The sequence below is a fragment of the Anomaloglossus baeobatrachus genome, chromosome 7 (genome assembly GCF_048569485.1).
Source record: "Anomaloglossus baeobatrachus isolate aAnoBae1 chromosome 7, aAnoBae1.hap1, whole genome shotgun sequence".
NCBI lineage: Eukaryota > Metazoa > Chordata > Amphibia > Anura > Aromobatidae > Anomaloglossus > Anomaloglossus baeobatrachus.
In genome coordinates, this window is record NC_134359.1 from 137,849,649 (window position 1) to 137,860,769 (window position 11,121).

Sequence of the window (11,121 nt, forward strand, 5' to 3'; positions counted from 1 at the left end):
ATTCATGCAGAGGAACAATTACAATGTTCTGGAATGGCCATCCCAGTCCCCAGACCTGAATATCATTGAACATCTGTGGGATGATTTGAAGCGGGCTGTCCATGCTCAGCGACCATCAAACTTAACTGAACTGGAATTGTTTTGTAAACAGGAATGGTCAAATATACCTTCATCCAGGATCCAGGAACTCATTAAAAGCTACAGGAAGCGACTAGAGGCTGTTATTTTTGCAAAAGGAGGATCTACAAAATATTAATGTCACTTTTATGTTAAGGTGCCCATACTTTTGCACCGGTCAAATTTTGTTTAAATGCGGATTGCACATTTTCTGTTAGTACAATAAACCTCATTTCAATCCAGAAATATTACTCAGTCCATCAGTTATTAGATTTATGAAACTGAAATAGCTGTTGCAAAAACCCAAATTTATAAAGAAAAAAAATTAACATTAATAGGGGTGCCCAAACTTTTTCATATCACTGTAATATGCAATTAATATAAATCCCAAAAAGAACTCAATGAGAGCAAAATTACTGACCAGATAATGTTATTACAGCTAGGTCAGTGAAAACAGAACCTTTAAAATAATATTTAAAAAGATAAGGCTCCTGGCAGAAAAGACAACATGCACAAAATATATTACTAGAAACCCCTATCCCCGGCCGATAGCGCTATAGATAATGTGGTAGATTTAATACGCACAGATTTATGCTCTGAGGGTGGATTATATACAAGAGTAGTAACCAAAAGGTGATAGAAAGCATCTGAGCAGCCTCACTGATGGCCGCTGCTGCGCAGTATTACCCAGCCTATGTGGATGTACATTTTGGATGTTACCAGCAGTTCTCCCCGATGACTCAGGAAGAGACGCATCGGGAGCATTTCTGGTAATGGGGTTAGTTCTTGTGGGTGATATGTGCCTCATATCTATAATAGTTAAAAGGAACCTGTCAGGTCCCCTCTGCCCTCCAACCCCGCAGCAATCAACCTGTATGCCCAAATTTCCTGCCTAACCAGCCCTGTATAATGCAAAACTCCAATATGAAGGATTAAAAAAAGACTTCTAATTAAAGGAACCTGTCACCACTTTTTTGTCCCTCCCCTGTGTAGAACGGCCGCCGGGAGGAGCCGAACCTGTCCCTCTGCATGAGTGACATGCGAGGGCAGGAAAACAAAACTAGGCCTCCGGCGAAGCCGGGGCCTAAATTTAATCGGCGAGGCCGACAAGCAGGCACCATCGGCGCGGTTCTCTGGCAAAAGCTGGAGAACCCGCCGGAAAAGTTAAAAACAATCACATACAGCATACTCTCCCCATGCAATAAAGAACCGGGACCCCCAACATAAACGTCTCAGGTACTTAGCTGCTGAGACGCAGGGCCATGTCCCTGGGGATGAGTGCTCCGGTCCAACAGAATCCTCAAGGGGCTGTGGATAGAGACCGGACTCCTGCCAGGAATGGAGACCGTGCTGGCTCCCACTTCAAGCCAGAGCCCAGAAGGGATGGTGAAGGAGCACAGCATGTAAGGCTTCAGCCTTGTAAATCAACCTTAACAACACCGCCGACACAGTGGGGTGAGAAGGGACATGCCGGGAGTCCAGACGCTTTTCTTCAAACTCTTTCCAAAAGTCAAACAAATCAGATGAGAATGCATGTGTGGATGTATGCCTCCTGACACAAAGCAATAAACTGGCTAGGACTGGCTACCAGGGGGTGTATAAGCTCAGAGGGAGGAGCTACACTTTTAAGTGTAGTACTTTGTGTGTCCTCCGGAGGCAGAAGCTAAACACCCATGGTCTGGGTCTCCCAAAGGAACGATAAAGAAATATAGAGTTTGGGATATACCGTATATACTCCAGTATAAACTGACTTGAGTAATGTGATCAGTGTTTAGTAATGTCCCCTGCAGTAATGTCCCCATTATTTAGTTATGTACCCTGCAGTAATGTGCCCATTGTTTAGTAATGTCCCCCGCAGTAATGTGCCCATTGTTTAGTAATGTCCTCCTACTGGGCTCCTTCTTGGCCCCTATTATGCAGTTTTGTTACACACAATAAAAATTCTTCTCACATCTTCTCCGTTCCCGCGGTGCCCTCAGCAGATTCTTTCAGACCGCAGGCACATAAACCCCCTCGGTGATCTTGTCTGGTGCACGGAGCCGCTGCTGACATGGCTTTACTGCAGTTGAATGCTTTGCGGCGCCGCAAAGCATTCAACTGCAGTAAAGTGCTGAGAGCCCCCCCTGCCATAGTGATAGTTCTGTAGATAAGCTAGAAAAGAGAAGCGCTGATAGGGTTTTATCAGATTAAACACACGGTTGGCAAATGGTAAATGCACTCACCGATTGAGGTTGTGAGAGGTCACAACCACCACAGATAGCATGAGATAATGGCGGCTGCTGCGGCCCCACGTGTTTCAGACTTCAAAGTGGAGAGGGAGAAGGGGTTAAACCCGCGTAATCCGCCAGTAATCCAGAAGGAGATGTTGATAAATTAAACTATCTTTTATTCCATGGGTCTACGCGTTTCAAGGTCTAAGACCTCTTCTTCAGGACCAGAAAATCAACATTCTGGTCCTGAAGAAGAGGTCTTAGACCTTGAAACGCGTAGACCCATGGAATAAAAGATTGTTTAATTTATCAACATATCCTTCTGGATTACTGGCGGATTGCGCGGGTTTAACCCCTTCTCCCTCTCCACTTTGAAATAGTTCTGTTTCATATAACTTTTTTTTTTTTTACTGCACTATTCTATGTTCTGTTGTGTATAAATATGTGACTCTTCAGGTTTTGTGTTATACCATGCCTGATGAAGAGACCTGAGTAGTCTCGAATGCTTGCTATTATAACCATCTTTTCAGTTAGCCATTAAAAAGGTATCAACCACTGAGGACTTCAGTTCTTATAAACAATTTTTTCAATGTTTTGTAGTAATGTGCTTTTTTTTTTTTTTTTTTCTTACAGCACATGGTTTGCCCATCACTAGTTCTGCAGTCTCAGCACGAGCTATTCGTCGACATTTGAATGAAATAAAACACTATGGCAGGAGACCCAGGAGGACCCCACTGCTGACACAAACATAAATTAAAAAAGCAAGACTGCAGTTTGCCAAAATATGTGATTAACCCATTCCCGACCAAGGACGTACCAGTACGTCCTTGCCTGTGTCTGTCCTATTACTGCGGGCACGTGCAGCAAGCTGGCGGTAATCCCCACATGTCCGCTGATCTGATCAGATCAGCAGACAAGTGAGGCAAACAGGAGTGGGTGGATTGGAGCTCCACCTGCATCTTTTAACCCCATAGATCACAGTATCAAACTCTGACAGCGCTATTTAATGCACTACGCCGGGGATCGCGCTGTTCCCTGCTGCCATCGGCAGCCCTGTGACACGATCACAGGGTGCCAATGTGTTGGCATGGCAGAGCGGATTCAGATGATGACCCCTGTTACCGCCATGACTCACTTTCCGTGAATGCTGGCACTCACAGGAACAGCATTATGCTGATCACAGGGATGCTGAAGCATTGCACTGATCAGCAAAAGCGATCGGACTGTGAAATCATAAAGTCCCCTAGAGAAATCAGTAAAAAAACAAAAACAAAAGGATTAAAAAAAAATAAAAAAAACAAGAAGTTCACCCCCCCTTTGCCCCATTGAAAACAATAATAATAATTATAACTATACATATTTGGTATCACCGTGTTCAGAAATGCCCGAGATCTATCAAAATATAAAATTAATTAACCTGCTCAGTAAACTTCAAAGAGAAAAAAAAATTGAAACACAAAAATTACAGTTTTTTGATTGCCACAACATTGCATTAAAATGTAATAACAGGCTAGCAAAACATTGCGTCTACCCAAAAATTGTATAATTAAAAACGTCAGCTCAGGATGCAAAAGAAAAGCTGTCAATGAGCCCCAGATACCGAAAAATGAGAACACTACAGGTCTCGGAAAATGGGGACAAAAGGGCAATTTTATTTAATTTATTCATTCATTTTTTTTATAAACTTCTGATTTTTTTTGCACCACTTTGATAAAAGTAGAACTATACATGTTTGTCATCTACAAACCCGCACTGACCTGGGGAATCATAATGCCAGGTCGATTTTTCAAAATAGTGAAAACTGTAAATAAAAACAAAACTCAAAACAATCGTGCAATTGCATTTTTGCAATTTCACTACAGTTGAACTTTTTTTCCTGTTTTCCAGTACAATATGGGGCAAAATGAATGGTGTAATTCAAAAGTACAACTCGTCCTGCAAAAGTCCTCATATAGCTATATTGCCAGAAAAATAAAAAAATTATGGTTATGGCTGTTGGAAGGAGGGAAGGAAAAAAAACGAAAAATCGCCTGGGGCTGAAGGGGTTAAGCCAAAATCCTTATGGAAAAGCGTCTTTTGGACAGACGAGACAAAGATAGAGCTTTTTGGTAAAGCACATTATTCTACTGTTTACCGAAAATGGAATGAGACCTACAAAGAACACAGTACCTACAGATAAATATGGCAGAAGTTCAAAGATGTTTTAGCGTTGTTTTGCTTCTGACTCTGGGTGCCTTGACTGTGTGCAAGGCATCATGAAATCCGAACATTACCAAAGTATTTTGGGTTGCAATGTAGTGGCCAGTGTCCGATAGCTGGGTTTCCATCCCAGGTCATGGGGCTTCCATCAGGAAAATGACCCAAACATACTTCAAGAAGCCCTCACAAATGGATGGAAACTAAAGGCCGCTTCACACGCAACGACATCGCTAACGAGATGTCGTTGGGGGTCACGGAATTCATGACACACATCCGGCCTCGTTAGCAACGTTGTTGCGTGTGACCCCTACGAGCAACCGCTAACGATCAAAAATACTCACCTAATCGTTGACACGTCGTTCATTTCCCAAATATCGTTGCTGGTGCAGGACGCAGGTTGTTAGTCGTTCCTGAGGCAGCACACATCACTATGTGTGACACCCTGGGAACGACGAACAACAACGTACCTGCGTCCTCCAGCCACGAGGTGGGCATGTCGTTAATGCGGCTGCTCTTCGCTCCTCAGCTTCTATTGATGGGCCGCTGTGTGACGTCGCACGAACCTCCCCCTTAAAAAAGAGGTTGTTCGCCGCACACAGTGACGGCTCTAGGAAACTAATATCTGTGACGCATCCTAGCGATATTGTTCACCGCGGGCAGTGATTTGCCCATGACGCACAAACGACGGGGGAGCGTGCTTTCATGAGTGACATCGCTAGCGATGTCGCTGCGTGTAAAGCGCCCTTAAGTCCTGGAGAGCTCTGAAGTGGCAGCAATGAGTCCAGATCTAAAACCCATTGTACTCCTGTGGAAAGATCTTAAGATTGCTGTTGGGAGAAGTCAGCCTTCAAATATGAAAGACCTGGAGCAGTTTGTAAAAGAAGAGTCCAAAATTCCAGTGAAGAGGTGTAAGAAGCTTGTTCATCATTATAAGATGATTGCAGTTATTTATTCCAAAGGGTGTACAACCAAATAATAAGTGGAGGATGCCAACAAGTTTGTATGTGTTTATCTATCAAAGAGCTGGATTCACAGCTGCACTGCTCAGTACTGAAGAACAATGCTCTCCATGCTTTTGACTATGGGGTACTTCTCACATAGTGAGATCACAGGTTTTGTGATGTACCAGTGACCTCATCAGCGATCTCGCTGTGTGTGACACTAAGCAGCGACCTGGCCCCTGCTATGAAATCGCTGATTGCTACACTGTTCTGGTTCATTTTTTGCTCGTTGGTCTCCTGCTGTGCAGCACGGATCGGTGTGTTTGACGGCGGAAGACCAATGAGCACCGACTCTGTGTAAGCAGCGTACACTGGTAATCAGGGTAAATATCGGGTAACTAAGCAAAGTGTTTTGCTTAGTAACCCGATGTGTACCCTAGCTACGTATACAGGGAGCCAGCGCTGGCAGCCTGTAAGCGGTGTACGCTGGTAACTAGGGTAAATATCAGGTAACAAAGCAAAGCGCTTTGCTTAGTTACCCGATATTTACCCTGGTTACCAAGCGAAGCATCATTACACGAGTCGCTGGTGGCTGGTCGTTGGGAAGATCTGTTTGACAGCTCACTAGCGGCCCTGTAGCAATGTACCAACGATCCTGACCAGGTCGTATCGTGGTCGGAATCGCTGGTACGTCGTTTAGTGAGACGGTACCTTTAGTGCTATAAAGAGACAAGAGAGCAGGAGTCCATTGTGTTTCTGTGTGTATTGTATTACAGACATTACAGCAGCTCATCTCTACCCACGTTACAATCTAGAAATAGAGAATCCACAGATCACTTTGCTTAGAAGTTATTAGTGTCTCACTTTTGGCTGAATTGCTGACCACGGACTGTTGTCGATTGTAATCCACTTCTAACAGTGGAGCCTGGAGATGGCTAGAGGTGGGCGCTCAGTGTCTGCTCCTCCACTTATGCCTGTATGCAGTATAGCAGACAGAAGAGAGGCAGCCGGTCAGTAAGAGGCGGGAAAACTGCTGGCCTACAGTGCAAGCAATGCAGGCTGGCAAGTGAAAGGAAATCTTAAGCGCTGTGCTCATAGTGCATTTTTTGATGCAGTTTTTTCCTGCTTTTTTTTTTAAGCTCATCCACCCATTGACCTCATTAAAAAAAACAAAAAAAAACAAAACACATGGTACAAAAACGCATGCGAGAGGAATAAAGTTATTCTCTGATTATAGAAACAGGTTACAGGGCTTTGCATGACCCCAACAGGCTGAATAAAATATATAGAAAGTGTACTAAACACTGAGATGGCCAAGGGCTGCAGAGTGGGGGGCCGTGCCGTCCAGGAGAGAAGTATCATCACCCTAGTCTGCTGTACCTGTGCACACAGTATATTGGAATCAATAGATCTTGGAATAATAATAATTTCCACAATCGGATGTTATATATAATGTTCCTGTGTTGAGATAATCTTGTATATGTGCCCCTGCTATATACTGTGTAATGGCCATGTCTGACCACAGGGGGACATGGTCTGATCATACCACATCTCCTGGACAGGGGGTGGGAGTAAAAAAAAAAATATAAAGAGATTACAACATGGAATTATGCTTTACCTCACAGACAGCACAGCACAGGATCATAGATGATTCTATCTGTATACTCCCCCTCCCTCCTCTGCCCAGGTGATGTGGTATAATCACAGTGTCGCTGTATGGTCAGACACGGCCATTACACAGCAGGGAACATATATAAGATTATCTCAGCACAGGAACATTTTCTATAATATCAGATTGTGGAAATTATTATTCCAAGATCTACTGATTACAATGCACTTTGTGCACAGCAGTATCTCCGCCCATTATCCCGGGGCTCTGAGCTGCCCCCGCCCCGCCCGCTATCCCGGGGCTCTGAGCTGCCCCCACCCCGCCCGCTATCCCGGGCCTCTGTGCTGCCCCCACCCCGCCCGCTATCCCGGGGCTCTGTGCTGCCCCCACCCCGCCCGCTATCCCGGGGCTCTGAGCTGCCCGCCCCGCCCGCTATCCCGGGGCTCTGAGCTGCCCACCCCGCCCACTATCCCGGGACTCTGAGCTGCCCCCGCCCGCTATCCCGGGGCTCTGAGCTGCCCCCGCCCCGCCCGCTATCCCGGGGCTCTGAGCTGCCCCCGCCCGCTATCCCGGGGCTCTGAGCTGCCCACCCCGCCCACTATCCCGGGCCTCTGAGCTGCCCCCGCCCCGCCCGCTATCCCGGGGCTCTGAGCTGCCCCCGCCCCGCCCGCTATCCCGGGGCTCTGAGCTGCCCCCGCCCGCTATCCCGGGGCTCTGAGTTGCCCCCACCCCGCCCGCTATCCCGGGGCTCTGAGCTGCCCCCGCCCCGCCCGTTATCCCGGGGCTCTGAGCTGCCCCCGCCCCGCCCGCTATCCCGGGGCTCTGAGCTGCCCCCGCCCCGCCCGCTATCCCGGGGCTCTGAGCTGCCCCCGCCCCGCCCGCTATCCCGGGGCTCTGAGCTGCCCCCGCCCCGCCCGCTATCCCGGGGCTCTGAGCTGCCCCCGCCCCGCCCGCTATCCCGGGGCTCTGAGCTGCCCCCGCCCCGCCCGCTATCCCGGGGCTCTGAGCTGCCCCCGCCCCGCCCGCTATCCCGGGGCTCTGAGCTGCCCCCGCCCCGCCCGCTATCCCGGGGCTCTGAGCTGCCCCCGCCCCGCCCGCTATCCCGGGGCTCTGAGCTGCCCCCGCCCCGCCCGCTATCCCGGGGCTCTGAGCTGCCCCCGCCCCGCCCGCTATCCCGGGGCTCTGAGGTGCCCCCGCCCGTTATCCCGGGGCTCTGAGGTGCCCCCGCCCGTTATCCCGGGGCTCTGAGGTGCCCCCGCCCGTTATCCCGGGGCTCTGAGGTGCCCCCGCCCGTTATCCCGGGGCTCTGAGGTGCCCCCGCCCGCTATCCCGGGGCTCTGAGGTGCCCCCGCCCGCTATCCCGGGGCTCTGAGCTGCCCCCCACCCCGCCCGCTATCCCGGGGCTCTGAGCTGCCCCCGCCCCGCCCGCTATCCCGGGGCTCTGAGCTGCCCCCACCCCGCCCGCTATCCCGGGGCTCTGAGGTGCCCCCGCCCGTTATCCCGGGGCTCTGAGGTGCCCCCGCCCGTTATCCCGGGGCTCTGAGGTGCCCCCGCCCGTTATCCCGGGGCTCTGAGGTGCCCCCGCCCCGCCCGTTATCCCGGGGCTCTGAGGTGCCCCCGCCCGCTATCCCGGGGCTCTGAGGTGCCCCCGCCCGCTATCCCGGGGCTCTGAGCTGCCCCCGCCCCGCCCGCTATCCCGGGGCTCTGAGCTGCCCCCGCCCCGCCCGTTATCCCGGGGCTCTGAGGTGCCCCCACCCCGCCCGTTATCCCGGGGCTCTGAGGTGCCCCCGCCCGCTATCCCGGGGCTCTGAGGTGCCCCCGCCCGCTATCCCGGGGCTCTGAGCTGCCCCCGCCCCGCCCGCTATCCCGGGGCTCTGAGCTGCCCCCGCCCCGCCCGTTATCCCGGGGCTCTGAGCTGCCCCCGCCCGTTATCCCGGGGCTCTGAGGTGCCCCCACCCCGCCCGTTATCCCGGGGCTCTGAGGTGCCCCCGCCCGCTATCCCGGGGCTCTGAGCTGCCCCCGCCCCGCCCGCTATCCCGGGGCTCTGAGCTGCCCCCGCCCCGCCCGTTATCCCGGGGCTCTGAGGTGCCCCCGCCCGTTATCCCGGGGCTCTGAGGTGCCCCCACCCCGCCCGTTATCCCGGGGCTCTGAGGTGCCCCCGCCCGTTATCCCGGGGCTCTGAGGTGCCCCCACCCCGCCCGTTATCCCGGGGCTCTGAGCTGCCCCCGCCCCGCCCGCTATCCCGGGGCTCTGAGCTGCCCCCGCCCCGCCCGTTATCCCGGGGCTCTGAGCTGCCCCCGCCCCGCCCGCTATCCCGGGGCTCTGAGCTGCCCCCGCCAGTTATCCCGGGGCTCTGAGCTGCCCCCGCCCCGCTCGTTATCCCGGGGCTCTGAGCTGCCCCCGCCCGCTATCCCGGGGCTCTGAGCTGCCCCCGCCCGCTATCCCGGGGCTCTGAGCTGCCCGCCGCTTTCTCAGCAGGTCTATGATGCATTGTGGGGACTTTTTCACAGCTGCGGTCAGAGAACAGCTGTTATGTACCAGTCACGCTACAGCCGGTCATGCGCAGCAGACTCCCGCCGTTACCGGGCCACACTGTGGGGGAGCAATGAAGACAATTCCCAATCATTCAAATTACTTACGGAAATCACAGAGATAGAACGTCAGGAACCTGTGCGTCCCAAGCCTCAGCTTGAGAAAGCCCCGCCCAGAAACGAGCTGATTGGTGTACTGCACAGGAGTATTCACACGTGACGGGCTGGCCGCTGCTCGCATTGCTCTACAAACCTCAACAAGTCCTTCTTAGTCAGAGGAGGCTCTATGATTGGCTGGAATGAAATCGAAATCTCACTAGGTGTCTCCGCCCACCTCGCCTCCTATTGGTGGATTATGGAGACAGCGGAAAGGAGCTCCCGGGGGTAGAGCGGAAGGCGTGACGTCGGCGGAGGGTGTGCGGAGCGTCTCGGAGTCACTCCCGCCTCAGCTCCCGTGGGACCGGCTGGGAGCAGAGGATGCGGCGTCCTGCCCGGCCGTCCTAACAGCAGTAGCAGCGCCGGTGGCCGTCGTTCTTGTAACCGTGCGCCCAGCTCTCCATGCTGTGCCGTACGTGCCCGTGACGGGTAGGAGGAGGCCTCTGAGCGGGAGGAGAGCCCGGCTGGTCCGCACTGCCGCCTCACGAGGGAGCCAGCATGGGCAACACAGTGACTTGTTGTGTGTCCCCGGACGCCAGTCCTAAGCCGGCCCGGACCCGCCGAGTGGTGGATCGGGAGGACCCGTACCAGGTGGAGGTGGGCGTGGGGGAGACCGAGCCCGGACCCTACCTGCAGCACATCAGCGACCGTGAGTTGCCGGATGGTAAGGGCGGCGTGTCATCTTCTCTACCAGGAGTGGTTGTAGAGGGGTATGTGGGCTCCTTCCTGCATTACCCGGTGTGCCGGCTTCTCTGCCAGGAGTGGTTGTAGAGGGGTATATGGGCTCCTTCCTGCATTACCCGGTGTGCCGGCTTCTCTGCCAGGAGTGGTTATAGAGGGGTATATGGGCTCCTTCCTGCATTACCCGGTGTGCCGGCTTCTCTGCCAGGAGTGGTTGTAGAGGGGTATATGGGCTCCTTCCTGCATTACCCAGTGTGCCGGCTTCTCTGCCAGGAGTGGTTGTAGAGGGGTATATGGGCTCCTTCCTGCATTACCCAGTGTGCCGGCTTCTCTGCCAGGAGTGGTTGTAGAGGGGTATATGGGCTCCTTCCTGCATTACCCGGTGTGCCGGCTTCTCTGCCAGGAGTGGTTATAGAGGGGTATATGGGCTCCTTCCTGCATTACCCGGTGTGCCGGCTTCTCTGCCAGGAGTGGTTGTAGAGGGGTATGTGGGCTGCCCGGTGTGCCAGCTTCTCTGCCAGGAGTGGTTGTAGAGGGGTTTTTTGACCCCTTCCCGGGGCTACCTGGTGTGCCAGCTTCTCTGCCAGTAGTGGTTATAGAGGGGCTTGGGGCCACCCAGCATGCTTACTGCTCTGCCGATGGTGCTTGTAGAGGGGTCTGTGGGCTCCTTAGAATCC

At 52.8% G+C, this 11,121-nt stretch overlaps 1 protein-coding gene across 4 annotated transcripts in view; it reads right to left on the reverse strand.

Annotated features, from left to right (window-relative positions):
- The window catches only part of METTL21A (methyltransferase 21A, HSPA lysine), a 69,404-nt gene extending 59,471 nt beyond the window's left edge, over window positions 1-9,933 (reverse strand). Inside the window, exon 1 of one of the 4 annotated variants that reach the window (XM_075317727.1) lies at window positions 9,861-9,933. The gene's annotated coding sequence lies outside the window, so the exon portion shown is untranslated. Of the gene's footprint in view, window positions 1-6,331; window positions 6,422-9,614; window positions 9,636-9,715; window positions 9,814-9,860 lie in introns of those variants that run through there. The other 3 variants (XM_075317725.1, XM_075317728.1, XM_075317726.1) reach the window with 3 other exon arrangements.
- Window positions 9,934-11,121: the final 1,188 nt, after the last annotated feature.